At 36.8% G+C, this 16,243-nt stretch overlaps 1 long non-coding RNA gene across 1 annotated transcript; it reads left to right on the top strand.

Annotated features, from left to right (window-relative positions):
- Window positions 1-426: 426 nt before the first annotated feature.
- Window positions 427-14,244, top strand: LOC122644174. The gene is made up of 3 exons (XR_006330243.1): window positions 427-439; window positions 9,234-9,247; window positions 14,113-14,244. It is a non-coding gene; the product is annotated as an uncharacterized LOC122644174 (long non-coding RNA).
- Window positions 14,245-16,243: the final 1,999 nt, after the last annotated feature.

The following is a 16,243-nucleotide window of genomic DNA, read 5'->3' on the forward strand; positions in this document are numbered from 1 at the left end:
CCTCTTATACACTGGATGAAACAAAAGAGAATGATACTTCTTCAAACCTTCACTTTGTCCAACTCAGAGACAAATAAGAAATGGAGAAGATGAACTCTGTATGTAATATCATATTATTGTCTACATACACTGTCCAAAGCAGAATCCGAAACGGTTTAGGGAGGAATGAAATGAACTTAGTTTTGTCCTTGGGAAACAAAAAGGTTTAGTATTTTTTAGTTTAAATATTATTAGTGTTAATAATGACCTATAAACAAACAGTCCGTACAATGGCATTGAAAATCTATTTCTATTTTTTTTTTTTTGGTAGAAAGGTAGACTCGTTTCTATTTTTTTTAGAAGAACGGAAAAGTCCTTTTTTTGTTTTTTTGATAGTCGTGTCACTATTACTACTCATTCTTAACTTCTTTAACAATTTAAATCCACTTACCTCAAAAAAGTAAAATTTCACTGTAAACTACTCACGATTAATGAAGGCTATTTCTTGGGAGAGAATGAGGGAGTGGATAAGGTAATACCTTATCTACTCAGCAGGAGAATGATTAATGAAGGGTACTTTTTTGGGTTTATTGATATTGTTGAAGGGTAGTTTTGGTATGAAAAGAATTGCCATGAACTTTGAGTTCCTACTTTTATAGTATAGTATAGTATATAGAATGAAGTATGATAGATATAATAGATAGATAGAATAGATATGATAGATAGATAGAATATACAGATAGATAGATACATAGATTACAATCAAAGCCAGCAAGCTATTGTGACGAAGTTAATGAGGGTTGTTGGGGTTGAGTTGTTCACGTGCAATTTGTTAGGTTTTCTATGCGTCGGGAACTGCAATCTTAACATCAAAAGATCTTCTTAATAATTCACAACTTTCTTTACGTATGCCCACATTCCAATCGAGTTCTGTGTCTAAATAAATTACAAAATCTCAATCTCCTCTTCATTGATCCCAACGCAACATTTCCTTTCCATTAGTAAAGTTGTATGCGTAAATGCAGGTGTTTGCTTTTATTCAGCTATTCCCAATAAAATAAGTATTAAAGCAGTGATAGCTATGAAGCATGTACGGTGATATGACATATCGAAACTATTAATGTCAAATTTTGAACATGACCGATATGTAATGAATTTATGTCTATTCAACTCTTCCAATAAGCAAAAAACAAGTGTTAAATTTCCCTTTCTTTCTTTGGTCAACAAATCAAAATCTAGACTGACAAAGATAAAGCATTCGTATGACAAAAATTACAAGGTTAACGAAGGCCTGATTTGGTATGATTTCTATTTCAATATCAGGGGGTGATTTCTATTTCTGAAATTGTTTGGTTTGATTTTTTCACCTTATTTCAGTGAAATAGAAATCAAGTGAAATAGAAATTCTGAAATAGCTAAGGAGCTATTTTAGAATTTCTATTTCAATTGATTTAGCACTCGTGCTCTTGAATGAACACATGGTTAATTTCATGGGCATAATAGTAATTTCATGTTAAATATAAAACACCACCCTTCTTCTCCTAATGGTCTCACGCGCTCACCTATTTGGGATAGAGTTTTGCTTTACAGACGAAACAAATTATATATTTTTTTCTGTGGGGTAGAAACTCAAGATTATTTTTAATTTTTCAAATATCGTTTCTATTTCACATTTTCACACATAAATACACGTAAAATAATTGGTTATCACACTATCCACTTCCCACACCTACAACTTCGCCTACATTTTCTCTTCAACTCATCCGGTTGTTAATAACTAATTACACACTTACTACTAATTAACTACTTAATATTAAATAAGCTTATTACTACTAATTAACTACTTAATATTAATTAAATATAAAATAAGATATACGTAACAATATCGTACCACTAAAATCAGATTTGTATCACAAGATTGATGAAGAGGATAGTAAATTCCAAAACAACATTAGTTATTGTACAGCAGGAGACAGATTAAACATTGTCAATTGCAAAACAGTTTAGAAAAACCTTATGAAAAACATGTTCCCAAACTTAAACATCCGATATCAGCATTCAGAATGAGTAGTAGATTTGTCAAGAGGTCTTTGGTCACTTAGCCTAAGTATCTGCACGGGCATTAGACGAAGGCTGACCAAGGTTGAGGGCTTTAGAAGGCCTACCTCGGCCACGATGCTTTGGTTGGCCCGCTGCTACAAGTCCAATTACCGTTTCCATTTTTGCTGAATGAGTATCACCATCACCTATTGTAGGGTTGGGTTTAAAGTGGGTACTTATATCAGTACCCCCATCACCTATTGTAGGCTTGGGTTGAGAGTGGGTACTCATAAGATTTGATACTTGTTGGTTGAACTTGTCATGGGCATCCAGAAACTGCAAAATCAGTATTCGTCTAAGAAAATTCATTTCAACCTAGAATTTATATTAGGAACTAAAAATATTGATCACAGACGTATATGGAAGTTATGGATAAACATACAATGTCAAGTTCTGAATGAGTAGCTACAAGTTTGGCCTCTAGTTCAATATTTTTTTCTTGTACCTGTATTCCAACAATACTATATCATTCATAAATCCTCTGAGTATCAGCTTAATAAAATATTGTCATTGGGAGTACATGTACTAGACTACAACAATTTATGAATTGCTTAATACAATATGATACATACTTTATTCACAATGCCCTATGTTGTTTCCAACTGTAATGCTAATTCTTGATTTTCCTTGACCAATGCCTAGACTGAATGAAGGGAATTTCGGATTAATAGTGAATAAAACCCTTATCATACTCAAAATCAAGTGTCATTATGTTAAAATTACCTTCTGATAGGATTCAATGTATAGTTCCCGGTATTGGTTTTTCTTCCCTTGCACTCACAAAACATACAATATTCGTAAACATAAAACATTACATGTTAATTAATTGAGATGAAAAACATCTACGTTGATAATCATTCGAATAGTATTTGCTTACATGATTTTCATACATCTGTTTTCCCTTCAAACTAGAAAACTCTCTTTTCTCCAATACAGGACCCTGTTCTTCTTCATTCTGTCGATGTTCGGCTTCTTCTTCACTTAAGTCAATGGTTGCAATGACAACATCTCCACCTTCACCCGTCTTTGTACTATATGATGGAGATTGAATACGCGCTGAGCGTCTGACCTAAATATTAGAACTACTGGATGTTCTCTCTTTTGATCTTTGGCTTTTACTTTTGTCATTCATCTTTACCAAAACCCATAAAATAAAAAATAATAAATGAAATAAAAAAAACAAGAGGTAAACACACTTATATTTACAGATGGTGCACCCATGTTGTGAATCATGTTGGAAGTCGAAATATGTGTATGGTTCACAAGTAGAAGATGAGAGGATGTTCCTTAACAAACTGAAAAACAGACTGGAGAAGACAGAACCGTAACGCATAACAATTGGACTGCATACAACCCCAAATCTTATTCCAAATAACCGAATTTTTGAAACAATAAATATAGGGTTTAGTTTTGTACTCTATTGTTCAGTTTCCCAATTACATTTTATGTACATATTACTGACGACATTTGCTTGCGTTTCTATTGAATATACAGATAACAAACGACATTATCCTCTATGGCTAAAGAACGGAATTTGGGGAAGCAGAACCACAAAAATACCAGGACTGGGATAACCAGAAAAAGATAAATGAAAATGGAACAAAGTAACATACCTTGGAATGGGCCTTAATGATGCGTAGTGTAGAAGGAGCTCAAACAAGTAGAGGAGACACAGACGACCAATCCTCTAAGCGATGGCTTAAGTTTAGGGTTTTTTGTCGACCAACTTACAATGGAGGGTAGAAGTAACGTCTGATTTGTCCAATAAAATAAAGGTATAGTTTTTTTTTCCTTTGTTATTTGGTAATTAATAAAAAATATGGAACTGACATTGGCGGCCAACTTTTTACCCAAATATTAATGGGCTGACAAGTATTGAAAATGAGCGATATGCAATGAATTTATGTCCTTTCAACTCTTCCAATAACGCAAGAAACAAGGTTCAAATTTTCCATTTTTTATTTTGGGTCAAGAGTAATGTTTTCATCAACTCGAGAGTAGAGTCAAATTAATTGAATCACAAGTACAAAGATTATAACTATGGATCGTGGCCAATGATATGCTCAAAGATGAACCTTAATTAACACTCTAAATTTTTTTAGATTTGAAAAATATTTGCAAGGTTTATGGAATTAACACTCAGTATTATAATGTAAAAACATTAATGGTACTTGTATGATGTGATTTGTAGCAATAACCCAAATAATTTTTTTTTATCAATTAAGCCTACCAGTCAACCGATCAGGTTACTTAGGTGATGATCATAAGTCATAAGTTGATCTATTATTTATATCGATCGACCGATCACCAAAACCCATTCTGATAAACCCAAGTATATAAGTTGATATGAAGGTGGGCGTATTCATTGTGGAACATCTAAGGCGAATCTTACACTCTTATATGAGTGAAAGTACATATAGCACTGTATGTAAGGATGTCAAAATGGAACCGAAACCGAATGTCGGAACCAGAACCGACCGTTTACGATCGAACCCAACTGCACCGTAGAAAAATGATCCGATTTTGATTTATAGGTTCTCTTCCTGGTTCGATTTTGATTTTCACCACAAAACCGTGGTTCTAAACCGAATAAGAAACCGGAAAAACCGAATAGAAATTGATACCTCTTACTTTAATACTAACCCATGCATCAATTGGATTAATTAATAATATATAATTAAGTTAATAAATTAATTATTGCATTAACATGAAACATAAAATAAGTAAAATGCCATGGTTTTTTTTTTTTTTTGTAGAAAAAATGTTATGGGTTAACTATATATTATATTTGTTCAAGTATGAATTGAAAATTATGAATGATGTTAAAATGGATAAACAAAATCCTACTTTTAATAGAAGAAATAGTTTGTTCATCATATGAGAGTGGAGAAGGAAAAAAAAAAAAGAAAAACAAAGAATAAGAAAGGAAAAGGACGGGTAGAGATGGGAAGTTTTTTATTTTTATCACATAGGCATAGGTAATATGATGAGTGAGGGAGATCAGGAGAGAATGGGGAAACACGGGAATATAAAGGCCTTGAAAACCAAGGTTGTCTTCATTACTGTTTCCCAAAGCGACACTACACAAACCGCATGTAAATCGATTGTGAAGCGGATAACGAAAACCGAATAGAAACCAAAAAAACCGGACCATATGCAAACGATTCTTATTTTGGCTGATTCCTATCCGGTTCAATTTTGATTTCACCTTATCAAAATGTAAACCGTACCACAACCAAACCGAATAACCAAAACTGCACCGTTTGACACCCTTACTGTATGGGTCTGTTTCCCCATACACTGACAACTAGGGATGTAAACGAATCGGTTTTCGGCTCGGATAGTGCTAAATCCGCATCTGATTATCGTTCCAATAAATTTGGATAGGTAAACGGATACGAACACGCATACGGATCGGAGATTTAATCCGTTTACATGTAAATATAGCTTGTCGAATTGGTATAGCCTATCCGTATCCACATCAATTTACCTTTCGGATGGATTTGGATAGTTCTAAACGGAAACCAAATCGGATTTAGGCTATTCCTTTACACCACTACTCACAAATGTTACACTATTAAATATTATATATATACATTACCATTAGTACTTGTTGTATGGCTTAATAGGGTACGATTTATTTTTAATATGATGTCTATATATGTATTTATTGAATGTGTATGATTGGCAGGGAACTTAGGGTCAATTTTGTGTATGTATTGTATATATGTCATTAGTAAGTGTGTATATGTGTCAGTGGTGTAATGGTTACTTTGAGTTATGTGTATACAACATGTAATAGTTGTCACTCGAATATAAATTATTGCTTATGTTCGTAGACTCACTGGTGTGAACATATGATATTGGTTAGTAAACTTATGTATGTGTCTCAATGTGTACAAGGGGTCTAATGATATTTTTTGTCACTAGGATATATGGAATTTGTAGTTGTGGTTTGGGTATTAAAGGTTCCAAAAGCTAGTTTGGGTTTCCCTATGTCAATTATATATGTATATAATTCATAATCGTGTGTCACTGTAACCATTCGAATGGGGTTTTGTTTTTTTGTTTTTGTACGTAACCTTAGGTGGTGCACATGACTGATTAAATATGAATTCTATATATGTAATTGTCTATGTGTCAACGGGATCTGTCGAAAATTTGTTTTATATGAAATCTTTAAAAAAATTAAAATTTTCCCCTTAAGTTTTTGTATGAAATCTTTTTTAGTTATAAACTCATTTTCTTGATATAAATAAGTTAAAACTACTTATAATATCAATGTCCTAAATTAGAAGAAATTTCTTAATATTTGAAACAATAATCTTAAAAAAATCAACCCATCAATGATGACAAGTCGACCGATTAATGTAATAAAGTCGACTGCAAATTTGAAACATTCAACCGATACAGTTAAAGACTGTAAATGGCTTAGGTAATACTATATACATATATCATTACAAGTCGACCAGTTTTTGTTACCCTAAACTAATAATTTAGTAACAACCAGGAGATAAAGTTGAACATTAAAGTTCGTTATTGCTTATGAGTCCCAAATCTCAATAAAACGACGGTCAACTTCCGTAAATAATTGGTAGGCCCTATGATGGGAGGTAGGATGTGTACCAGGAGGTAAACCTTATACTTTATTTATGTATGGCAAACCTTTTGTTAATACAACGTATAATACCCTGCACAACCATTATTTAAGCAATATTCACAAGATAGGGGAAATCTTATTGATCTAAAATGTAATTTGTATTGACAAAATTACATCAAAGGTCAATATAATTGGATTCTAATCCAATGATTCATAGGTTGGTTGCGTGGAATAGACACTACCTACAAGAACAACTACAGTTCTTTCTATATCCTACCGTCTCATACATCAAAACCCTAATTCCTATTATCCTCCATATAGAAGGGTAATCGTGCACTGTTGATCATGGATCCTTCAGACACATACATTACATGACGGGTTACTAAGACCAGATCCATCCATCATAGCCGTCTTGTTTCTAAGTCATAAAAGCATACTGAAGAACTTTAGGGATTTTGAATTTATCAAAAATACAAACTTTAGGGACTTTCATATTTGATTTACCATCATGAGGTTCGAAGAAGCTCTAACACTGATCTTCCAAAAAGACCACCAACATCACTTCTCACAACCGTCCCATTATGAAAAAAGGGGAAATGTTTCATACACGGCTGTATATGAAATGTATGGGAGAGGGTGCGAGTTTGAAGGCATTATTAATGGGTGGGGGTTTATGACATTTTGAATTCTTTATGAGAGGGGAGTGGGGACACAACTGTCTGAACCGTCATTTGAATGGACCCGTTTTCCTTTAAAGTCATTTAATAAGACGCCCCATTTCGTAAACCGGTTAACTGATTAACACTTAACATTGGAAGTATCAGTCTCTTGATCATGATAATCGGTCATCTGATCATGTGGCTTCTTTAAAACTGAACTCCTGCTGTCGGGTGACTCCTAGCATTGGTTTTGTTTATTTATTTATTTTCTTTTTTTAAGGGAAGAAGGAATCCATTAAATATGTAAACCCTAAAATTTAACATATTTGTAAGTAAGAACAGCCTCATAGTTTCATTAATTTAAGCAAGAACAGTCTATTATGTTGCATGTAGCACATTCCTAAGAAAAACAATTTCCCGATCCCATTTACAAGCTTCACAATTTGGAGGTTTTTCATCTTCAATTGATAACCACCCAGAAGAATTAATCAATCCATTTCTCTTATTGCAGACTAAACTGGTACAGATGGGTTCAACTGGTTTTGGGAGAGAAACACTACTAGTCCATATTTCCCTGATTATCTCCTTCGATCGCTTACGACATTTTTGAATCTTTGTTGATGATCATGGTGAACATCCTTGCTCTACTTTTTTCAAAATTTGTAAAGCTTGATCTTTAGTGGGTAATTAGTGCACAAGAGGATTAATCCGAGCATGTATTCAGCTACTTCATGTCCATGATAAGTTGCTTTCTTCAGTAACTCAATCCCTGACTCTTGTTTCATTCTACTAAAATATTCCACCATTCCATGTTTGAATAGCGCTTCTGGGTTACCTTTCTCCTCGCACTGTCTTATGAAAAAATGATACCCAGGTGAAATCCGCCATGGAATTGCCTGTATCTTTTCTAATGAGACCCTTCGAAGCATTTCTGGGTCAACCCCAGCCCTATAGAATTGTTTACAACTCTGTTTCAGGTTGAAGAGGTCAGTCACTACAAAAGATCCAACTCGAGCAAACACCTCTGTTAGCAGCTCCTTTGGCAGAGTTCCAATGGATGGAAGCAGTTGTTTCTTAGCTCTTTTCATCATCTTTGAACAACCCATTATAAGACAGAGAGTAGCAGCAGTAGTAAGGAGGGTTTGGAAGGCTTCCTCGTGGTTGTTGATACTCTACTTCAGGTTGGGTGGGATATTTATAGCCATGAAAGTTTTGATACACGGCAGTGTAAACTGTGTATGTGAGAGGGTGTGGGACTTGCAAGGCATTATTATTGGGTGGGGGTTTATGACATTTTGAATTCTTTGTGAGAGGGACACAACCGTCTGAACCACTGAACCGTCATTGGAATGGACCCGTTTTCCTCTAAAGTCGTATACAAAGTTGGATTTGTACCAAAGTAAAAAAATTAACACAGTTAGATTGTGGTTACTTCGTTGGATCAGAGAATGGCGAAGGAGCAGCCCGAGACCATGAATGATTCCGGTGAATGGCATCCTCTACGACTGGGAAGCCCATCCCCCATAGTGGGTTCAGTGGGGATGACCTCCGGTACACAATCGGCAGGTACTTTAAAAAAGCGCTCGCCCGATTCTCCAGACTTGGGTGGTATTTCAACGTGCCCAACTTTGCCTCCCGGGTTCACTCGCCGGCCAACAACTGTCACCCCTGACAATGACCTTATAGGCATGGTCACGGTTATGAATAATCACCTTCAGGAGATGAAGATGATGCGTGTCCAATTGCAACATGACTAGGGGTGTATTATCACAAAGACTGGGGTGTTGCAGTCGAAGATGGGGGAGTTCGAGAAGCTATTAGATGGGATGATGGGGGGTGTGCGGGAGGCATTAGAGGATGAACATGAGTAGAGGAAACGTGCTGATTGTTATCAGATAGAGATGGAAGAGTTGAAGAGGCATTGGAAGAACGCATCTGCCACACTCGATGAAGCCTTTTCCCATTCCTCCAATGTATCCAAGCGCCCGCGACCTTCCCAATAGTGCTAACGTTGTTATTTCGGTCATGAATTGAAATCCTTTCTCAATTTTTTTTAATTTTTGTTGAAGTTGTTTTTTTTTTTGTCTGCTTTTTTGTTTTGGGCCCATATCTAGGGCATTATGATCGAAGTTCTTTTAACCTGTTTCTCTTTAATGGAAATTAACAAATTTTCGTATCTCCTTCGTGGTTTTGCTCTTGGGTGTCTTTATGAAGTTGTTAATTTTTTGTTCTGTTTGGGTCAACAATTGAATAATAGCGCAGTTGGTAATGGTAGATAATGGTGCGTAAAGGGCCATTGGTACGAGGAGGACGAAGGTACCAACATAAGTCGACCAACTGTCTTAATCGGACTTACAGAGACATACAAGCAGACGGATCATGTTAAGTAGATGCCCCATTTCGTAAACCGGTCAACTGATTAAAACTTAACAGTGGAAGCATCAGTGTCTTGATCATGATAATCGGTCATCTATTCATGTAGCTTCTTTAAAACTGAACTCCTGATATTGGCTGCCTCCTAATATTAGTGCTGATTTATATTCTGTGTAAGTATAAAACAAAATAACAAAATATATCAAAACAATAGAAGAAAATCGTGCCTTGTAACATTTAATTGCATAATTACTGTGTTTCAGGCTTTCAGCCTTATACTAAAACAAATAATTAACAATTGGAATAATGAAAATTCATTCTAAACCCTAACCCTGATAGAAGACATGTAATACCCATACACTACGGATATAAGCGGATCGGATTCGGCTCAGATAGTGCTATATCCGCATCTGCATCCGATTCGCTTTTGCACGGATTCGGATAGTGGTAATTGTGATTGTAAGTTGTGATTTGTATTCCTAAATTGAATAGTTACAATGGATGATATTTATAGTTACAATGAGACCCATTGGGTTAGGAACTTAGGATTCTATGAAGGATTTATATGTGATAAGGATGGTAGTTACTGTATCTCCCAAAGCGATAATAATAGAATCCTTCTATTATCACATGTGGTGCTTAAAGGCAAGAGGTTGAGACTGTTAACGAAACCGAGGATACCCACTATAGCGCGTTATTAGAATGGTAACGGGTAATGCCTATATTGGTCAATAGTGCTAAATGGATACGGACACAAATAGGGATCGGATATTGTATATGTTTACATGTAAATATAGCTTTTCGGATAGCTATGGCATATCCGTATCCGCATCCGCTTAGCTTTCGAATGGATTCGAATAGTGATAGACGGATACAAAAACGAATTTCGGCTATTCATTTACACCCCTATCATACACAACTAATAATCGTAGCACCAATCATACCCATACATAACTACTAATTAATTTTTAATAAAAAAATGAATGACAAACCGTAATACCCGAATATGACCCGTAATATACAAATTTCCATTTTCCCTTTTACTTTTTGCCTTCACACATTTCGTTAAAGTGAGGAGGAAACCTTGCAGCCCATACTTGGGATGTAACAGTTGTGAATTATCCAAGGGATATTTACTTATTAGCCCACATAGTAAGTGACAAAAAAGGCAAAAGTTGAGCTTTGGGATACACAGCTGTGCAGTTGTATCACAACTGCGCACGATCAAGAATCCTGAAGACAATACAACCTACTCTCCTTAATTTGATTGACACTTATGAGTTGATGGCCTTCTCTATCATCTCCGACGTTCACATTAAATGCCTACATACATAATCATTGCGTTTTGGAGAGGGAAACCCTAAATAGTGCTATCGGATGTTGCATGATAAGTGGCTTTTGGGATAGAAGGACTCCCTAATAAGTTAAAATTGGGAAGACTAAAAATGATATTCTTGCAAAAGAGATGTATGGCCATCTTTAGAGGCCATGTTTAACTCTCTTCTCAAACTCAAACGATGACGCAGACAAATAGAGAGAGATATAGAGAGAATAAGAGAGGTAGAGGATGTCGAGATACACCCCCTCCCAAAATTATGTAATCAGGCAAAATAGTACAGAACGAAAATAGGATTGAAGTAGGTTGTCTAGAAAATCAGGATTGACGGTTGTATCAGTATGGTTCAAATTTACAGAAACTTGACGCTGAAGAAAGAGTTCTTTAAAAAAAAAAAAACCAAAAATTGGAAAGGACAACAAACAGAGCCACTGTGACTTTGTGTGAGACCTTGAAAGAAAGAGAGCTAAAATTTTGTCAGAAAAATAAGTATAGTTGGCGGAAAATAGAAGCAACATAGCTAAGGTAATATGAGATTTGGATCCTCTACTGCCGAGCTGCCCGGCAGGATCGTGCTGTGTGAGACATGGCAAGGCGTGTAATGACCACCTTAACCCTGCCCAAACGCCTTGCCCGAGTGGGGATAAGGCGGTCATTGCGCACCTCGGACTATCGGGCAGCACGGTCCCGCGGCAGTTGGCAGCGATAGAGGATCGGAAAGACACCCAATTACGTCAAAACTTTGAAAAATCTGACAACGAAACAAAGAACTTTATCCGCCAAATTATTTCCTATAAAAGCAAATGGTAGCAGGCTATCAGTATTAGTCCACTCTACTCCATCAAGAGTACTCAAGACACTACAACCTACTCTCATTAATTTGATTGACACTTATGAATTTTTTTTTTTTTTTTGGTAAAGAACACTTATGAGTTGATGGGCTTCTCTATCTTCTCCAGCGTGCACATTAAATGCCTACATACATAATCATTGCGCTTTGGCGAGGGAAACCCTAAATGGTGGTATCGGATGTTGCATGGTAAGTGGCTTTTGGTATAGAAGGACTCCCTAATAAGTTAAAATTGGGAAGGCCAAATATGATATTCGTGCAAAAGACATGTATGGCCATGTTTAGAGGCCATCATGTTTAACTCTCTTCTCAAACTGAAACGCTGACGTAGACAAATAGAGAGAGATATAGAGAGAGAATAAGAGAGGTAGAGGATGTCGAGATAAACTCCCAAAATTATGTAATCAGAAAGCAGTGCAGAACGAAAATAGGATTGAAGTAGGTTGTCCAAAAATCAGGATTGCGGTTGTATCGTAAGGTTTAAATTTACGAAACTTGACACGAAGAAAGAGCTCTTTAAAATAATAAAAAACCAAAAATTGAAAGGACAACAAACAAAGCCCTTGTGACTTTGTGTGAGACGTTGAAAGAAAGAGAGACAAAATTTTGCTGGGAAAATAAGTGTAGTTGGCGGGAAATAGAAGCAACATAGCTAAGGTAATATGAGAGAAAGACACCCAATTACTTGAAAACTTTGAAAAATCTGACAATGAAACAAAGAACTTTACCCACCAAATTATTTCCTATAAAAGCAAATGGTATCAGGCTTTCTGTATCAGTCCACTCTACTCCATCCAAGAACTCTTTCTTAACACCACCCATGAAGATTCCTACTAATGTTCGAACTGATCACCAAAGGAATGGAAAACCATTCTCACCTATCAACCATAGCAGGAGGGGGACAATACCCCCACTTCAATTGAGAAGCATTAAAAATAGGTGGCGCAACCACCTTACGGTTCTCCAAGCTGGACGGATTCCTCCCCAACATCAAAGGCCGGGTTCAAGTGCTTTGAACCCAATAATTATAGATGATGATCCGATGGTGGTAGCACACATTGACATCACCTCCAGTTCTGAAGAGGAGAATGAAGTTCCTACTGTAAAAAAAGAAGAGGGAACTTCAAATCTCCCATTTTTGATAAAAAGAGAGGAGGTGGAAGCGACTGTGATGGGGGATCAATTGAAGGTGAAAGGCAAAGCCGTTTGCGGCACTGGTATGAAAGATGGGGCTGGACCGAGTACACCAGCAAAGGGAAACATGGTCGTCCAACGTACCCTGTACGTCATGATCGTGTACTCAATCTCCCACCTTCATATTTTAGGTCGATGTTGCTCAGCCATCGTTCGTTATCAGCATTATCTCGCAGCAACTCAACCACGGCGGGAAAGTCTACCAAATAGTTCCCTACTCCCCTTTTATATGCTCCCCTTTACAACTTTTGTGGGTTGAGCAATTCTGCAGTACTTTTGTTTGCTCTGGGAAGCTTTTGTGTCTTACACTTTTTTTGGGAATGTTCTGCGTCACTTTGTGTGTTTGTTTTTTTTTGTTTTTGGGTAACAACTTTACTGTGTTTCTTAGCTTACCTTTTGGTTTGATCCACTTTTGTCTCTTTCACTTCTTTTGGGAAAGATCTGCATACTGTTGTGTGTTTCTTACGTGACCTTTTGTAAGTTTGTGTAGCAAGAAGGAATCTCTGCAGTTTTTAGGTTATGTTGGGGTAATGTTCACCTATTGAAGGCTACGTCCTCAACTCAAAGTCGTTCAGATAGAATCTAAATTGAAAAAATGTTTCATCTGAACGAATGTGAGTTGATTGTGTACGCCCATGTACTTCAACATTCACCTCTTCATGTACCCGTTTACAAATATGTAATGAAGTACTTTTTCAATCTTTATCTTTAAATTAGGGTATTTTTACTCAAGTTCTATATCCTATGACCTCAACGCCTCATTATAGCTACACACGTGGTTTTGGTGCATTTTCAACGGTATCGGATGGGCTGACTTTTGTAGATAAATTTCATAATTTTTGTTGGGTGAATAGATAAATTTCGTAATTCTCTACGTCATATTTTTTTTTTTTGGTAAAATTCTCTACGTCTTAGACTGACCAAAGCCACGTGCCCAGTCTCTCCATAACATGGGGACCAGGAATGGAATAATGTGGAAAATAACTTTATGGCTCAACCTGATGTCATGGAATGATGGAAGTGAAGAGAAACGTTCATTAAGAGTCATCATCATCGTAATCTTCTGCGTCTTCTTCAGCTATGGTTTCTAATGTAGGAGAGTTTGAAGATTTCTGAGGAGAGATCAAAAGGGCTGGAGCAACCTCCATCCATGACTGAAAATACCTGATGCCTTACGATTCAAATTGCAAGGAACCTCCAAGTACTAGGTTAAATATCTCTTCTTTTCTTCCTTAATTATCTCTTGTGGAGGAGATAAAGAGAGATCTTACGAGAAGATCGAGATGGAGCTATAAGAAGCCTTCTTTACCTTACCAAGGGATGAGAAATTTAACTTTGTTCTCAATCAAATCAAATTGGTTAAAGTTTGTTTATTTTTTAAATTCGTGTATTTGTGTTTGGATTCCAATTTCTTCATAATTTCAGGGTGTACCCTAATGAGAACAACTGAATATGTCCTCTTCTTCTCTTAGCTGAACTGTTTGTTTATTTCTTCCTCTTGAATTTGTGAGAGAAAATAGATTCATGCCCCATTGTTTTTAGGTTCCTTAAAAGCAAATTAAAGGAAAACTGTTTATTGGACTCACTGTGTTAATGGTTGCTCTGTGGTGGGAATGTTCGCAGGCGAACAAACTTCTAATGTCTTGAGTTGTTAACTCATTTGTTTTCCCTTTAACCACCCTTCCCTTGCTTATTTCGGGAGATTGGACAAGAATCCACAACGAGTCTCTTCCCCCTTTCATCGTCTGTAACTCATATTTCTAATTATCTATTGGGTTAACCACCAATCTTTGTCATGACTAGTGCACCATAACTTAGCCTTACATGTTAGTATAGGATATATTATTAAGGGAGAATATTCGAAAACCAACATCTAGTAGAAAGACCGGTTTATCCGGGCGAGGTGGGTGCCTAACACCTTCCCACCCTCGTAACCTGACTACTTACCCTGAATCTCTGACCAGACCATATGGAATCACGTAGCCCCTTTCCGCTAACTCTGGATGGGGCTACACCCATTGGGTCCTAGGCCCTAACCCTAGGTGGCGACTCCATTTCTTTATAAAGCATGATCCCAATCCCCATGATGATGTATCAGAACGATACACCGTTATTCATCGAAGCCAATCCTTATCACCAAAAGGCTGAGGAACCCTCGTCCTAAGGACCACGGTACTTACACCCATTTATAGAGGAGAGAGTCTTAAGTGGAGATCCTCAAAATAAAAACTTGAAGAAGCCATTAACGGTAATAAGGCAAGCCAAGAAAACCGGTACTATTATTAGCTAATGTGACGGAGGGAAACGTGGGAATAAGAAGAAGGAAGACAAAAATGGTCTGGATTTCAACCAGGGGAGTGGGGCGGTTGGACTGAGAGTGAGAGAGGAGTTGCAGGTGTGACGTGGTATTTGCCAAAAAAGAAGAAAGAACAAGGAAGAAAGAAAGAGAAATGATGGATGGGGAGGAGTGAGGGAGGAGAGAGAATGTTAGGTTAGGTTGAGTTAAGTTGGGTTAAGGTTGATTACTGTCATCCGTTAGATCAGGTAGTGCCACATGTTGCGATTCTGGGGGTACTTATAGGAACTTATACATGATGGAAACTGGGGGTTGATATGAGTTTCGATTAAAAACCAGGGGCTGATATATGATTTACCCTTTAAATTATCCCTTCCCTCTCTCACATTAGCGACTTTACTATCTCCTGCACTCTCATACTACAAACACTTCTTCATACACATGGGTAATTATGCAGTGTAGGGGAAAACTTTTTGCTGCTACGCCCATAGCAGGAATGTTCCTGCTGCAAGACTAGCAGCCAAGGAAATGGAATAATTCACTTCCCCTTTCATTTCATAAATACCCTCGTAGGTTTTAGTATATTCTGAAATACCCTTTAAGATCCCATTTCTTTGACTGCCAGCCTTGTAGTAGGAACAATCCTAGTACTAGTGTAGTAGCAAAATTTCGTTCTACTTTAGGACATGTCATCCATCATAACCCTACATGACATGACGTGTCACACAAAGTAGTTCATTGAAAACCCTAATTTTTTGATAGGTATGGCACTTGAGGTATTCGAAGGGTCTCTGGTGCTTTGGACTCTCTATGCTCCCCTTTTCTTCTCTCTGTTCTGTACTCCTTCTCCTCTGTC

Source organism: Telopea speciosissima, chromosome 10, assembly GCF_018873765.1.
Source record: "Telopea speciosissima isolate NSW1024214 ecotype Mountain lineage chromosome 10, Tspe_v1, whole genome shotgun sequence".
Taxonomy (NCBI): domain Eukaryota; kingdom Viridiplantae; phylum Streptophyta; class Magnoliopsida; order Proteales; family Proteaceae; genus Telopea; species Telopea speciosissima.